Below are 4,171 nucleotides of genomic sequence, written 5' to 3' on the forward strand. Positions count from 1 at the left end.
GGAAGTCAGTTTGAGGCTAAGCAGGTGGGTTATCTCCTGCTAGGTAGTCTACGGATGTGTGATTCTTATGATAGTGTGTGGAGAATTTCCCTCTATTAGTGGGGCATATGTGTTGCAATTTGAGTGTTCATCGGTTGAGAAAATCGACTTGACCATAACGAGGATGGACACGAGATTAGCAAATTAATTTAGGTATTAGATGGTTTGTGTTGCATGAGCTTATGAAGAACTTAATTGAATTTTGGTGCGGGATTCTGGGAGTAATAGAGAATGAGTATTGTGAGTTATCAAATGTTTTATTCTATGGCTTTGAGCCAAGGGGGAGTCTACATCGATGATTAGATTGCATGGTAATATATTGTATTGGTTTTGGTACGAGGCATACCTTGTTGATCAGTGATGACTTGTAGAGGTTCAGATCAAGGATGACTCAAGTAAGAAAATTTCTTGTTACGGGATATATTACACTTTATGGGTATATGAAAATCATGGAATGATTCAAATAGTTATTTGTGGCGGATGTAGTGCGCATGGAGTAGAAATTTACTCGGTTTATTACAGGTGTGGATTACTTCTTTGGGTATTATTGTGCTAGTGGGGCATAGGTTGTTCGGTTCGTTTGGGCAGTGCATTTGATATTTGAACAGAGTGGATAACTCTCGAGAAGGTTCTAATGGATTAAAGATTCATATGTGACATTTTAGAATTTTACGGATTTGTATGTGTCTAAGATCTGAGATTTGCATTGGATGGTGTCAGGACTCGAAGTATTTCCATATCATTATGGATTCTACATTTCAGTATTAGGGAGGTAAAGGAAATAATTTTAGATTCGCATAAGGTCTCTTCAGAGTGGGTGTCTCGGTGTATGTTACGTGCTGTAATTTTCTCCTGTACGGGATCAAGCGAAATGTTTCTAGCTAATTGAGTATGTATTCTTCTTGTGATTCAGAGTTGATAATAAGGTTCCGAAGTGTTCTCGATGATTTTTGCCATAATTTGAGATGGATATTTTCTACAGGGATGAGGGGTATGTTGTGCTGTAATTTTCTCCTCGACGGGATCAAGAGAAAGGTTTCTAGCTATTTGAGTATGTATTCTGCTTGTGACTCATAGTTGATAATAAGGTTCTTGTGTTTCTATATGAGTGCTTGATAGAGGTGGTGCGTGGTGTGAGATTGGGATTTGCATGTGCAAGTATACAGTTTATTTTCAAAAGGAAGGTCATGAACTCTTAGACAACATGGACGGTTTCACATGATTAGATGAATATTATTACTACTTGGTATTGCTTGAGAATGGTGTGCGTTTCAGAAGGCGTACTATGTTTTGACTTACGGATGCCTCATTGGTATGCGATACTCGCCTGGTTGATAGATTGTTGATGTTCTGATTTTTGCTATGTGGCATGGAAGTATTCCTCGTGGGATGATCATATATGAGAGATGTGTTAGACATTCGGGTGGTGGAGTTGGGATCAGCTATGGTAATTCGTGTGTTCTATGGATTTAGAGACTAGAAGTTCTCTAAAGCAGATTGTTTCCTGGTTGCAGGCTGTAAAGATGTGGCAAACGTAAGATAAATGGCGGTACGTGTTATGGTTGGATCATTGTGAGCTTTTGGAGTGCTATTTATCCATTTGGGGATGAACAAAGTTGAATTGGGAGGCTATTGGTAGGCCAAGGAGGATGTGTATTCTACATCTGGTCGGATTTGTTGAGTCTGTACTACTATTGTTGAGGGATGTGCCATTTGGTTAGAATTGATTTTATGTGTATCTAATGTGTTTTATGTGTTATTATTCTATGCTACGAGGGGTTGTGATTCATGCACTGCGTGTACTTGATGTCGAATTATGTATAGTTGTTGATTTTTTTAGCATTGTGGCTTGAGGTATTTCATATGGACTGATGTTCGGATAGGGTCACACATTGCAGCGGAGTTATGATTTGCTATGATACTTTGCGTTAGATCCATGTGTCTTGGTTCTACTACGTGTGATGGGTTCATAGCATTGCGCTGTTGTGGTATTTGTTAAAGTTGCGGAACGGTTCTACTATTTGAGTCATTTTCCATGTTTGAGTACATTTGAATTGTTGCTTATTGGTGCACTGATTGCACGGTTTGTGGAATGAGGTTGTATTAGTATGGCATGTCAGTGGAGTGTATGTACTTGATGAGCTGGAGTCATTGGATCTATAATGGTGCTATCAGATTTGATTACAGTATGTTTGGAAGAATAATATTGGAAATCGACTTAGGATTTGGTTTTGTTTCTTTTTGGACGAGAGAGAAAGCTCCATGACTTGTTGATCTGATGAGTGGTTATGAGTTTTTGCGTGTTTCTTTCATCATCGACAGTGTATGGAGGTTTTGAACGAAGTTTTATTTTATATGAGGTTCATTACCGGTATCAAGTTTGTTTTTGTAGCAGCTACGGTCATTGGAAATTATTGCTACGAGTATGTGAGTTATGTGGTATATCATGTGATTATATCTTGGGTTATGGTTATGACTGTATATTGCTTAATTAAACTTATAGAGTGTGTAGATATGAGATTCGGGTCTTTTGAGGAATTCCGGATGTTGTAAATTGGGTTCTAAGGTTTATGGGCTAAGGATGAAGGAAGAATCTTCGGTTATGTTGAGTTAACTGACTTATATGGGTTGGGGTGACGTGGGATCAACCCCGCGTATGTGCATGGTCAGGTTACACGGTGATTTGATGGCTTTGAAGCGATATTGGGCACGTTCGAGGAGAAACATATGTTTAATTGAGGGGAATGTGTTGACCTGACCGGTCAATTTGAGCATTTGCACTTCGCTCAGCGGTTTGAGAGCATGAGTAGCTTTGTATGATGTATTATTACTTGTGTGTATCGTCGGTTTCGGTGTTCGGTGATTCAGAATTAGTTTGGAAGAATGAATTTCATGTTTGAAACTTTAAGTTGGAAGAGTTGACCATGTTTGACTTTTGAGTATTTGACCTCAGATCGGATTTTTGATGGTTCCGTTAGGTCCGGATGGTGACTTTGGACTTGGGCGTATGCCCGGATTTGTATTTGAATATTTCTAGAAAGTTGTGGCACTAATTAACGAAAGCTGGAAATTTGAAGGTTTGGAATGTTCTTATGTTTGACTAAGAGTTGACTTTTATGATGTTGGGTTCGAATTATTGTTCCGAGAGTTGGAATAGGTTCGTTATGTCATTTAGTACTTGTATGAAAATTTTGGGTTTATTCCATATTTGTTAGTCTTGAATTGGACGCTTTGAAATTTGAAGTTTATGCACTTAAGAGATTGGTTTTGATCGACCTTTCATGGTTTTGATGTTGTTATTTGTGATTTGAGGCCTTGAATAGGTCCATGTTATGTTTTGAGACTTGTCGGTATGTTCGGACGGGGTCCCGAGAGGCTTGGTTGAGTTTCGGGGTGGTTTCAGACAATTTCTAAGCCATTTTTAGTTGCTGGTTTTTTGCCACGGAAGTGTGCATCGCGATCGCGGACTTTGGGTCGCGTTCGTTAAGATGTCTGGGCACTGTGAATCGTGATTGCGGAAGGCTTGTGACCGTGATCATGAAGGGTACCTCTAGAATAGTATATAAAGTGCTCTACTTCGAAGGTTTTAGATATTTTAGCATATTTTGAGCTATGGAACTTAGATTGAGGCGATTTGTGCTTTTCTACTCGATTTTGATTATGTTTTATGAATATTTCATCGATTTTGGCATTAGATTGATGGATGTGAAAGAGAAATTGGGTTTTTTTGTCTAAAATTTTATAAAGTGAATTTTTGAGTTTTGAACATCGATTATGAGTCGGATATGAGTGAAGCTAGTATGGTTAGATTCGTAATTGAATGAGTTATCGGATTTTATGACTTTTATTGGGTTCCGAGGTGCAGGCCTAGGTTTGACATTTTGGTTGACTTTTGGCTTTTGACTAAAGACTCGACCTTTATCGATTGGGTTTGTTTCCTTTGGCATTATTTGATGTTTTGAGTTGCTTTTGGCTAGTTTAGAGCCTCTCAGAGGTTGATACGTGCGGGATGGTATTTCTAGAGTGTCGTTTGGCTTGCTCGGTATTTTTCTTGGCTTGTTTGAGTGAAGTATCCTATCTAAACTTGGTTGAGGCACTAGTTGCCTGAATTGTTTGTGATAGCTATGTGTTA

Source organism: Nicotiana tomentosiformis, chromosome 12 (genome assembly GCF_000390325.3).
Source record: "Nicotiana tomentosiformis chromosome 12, ASM39032v3, whole genome shotgun sequence".
Lineage (NCBI taxonomy): Eukaryota > Viridiplantae > Streptophyta > Magnoliopsida > Solanales > Solanaceae > Nicotiana > Nicotiana tomentosiformis.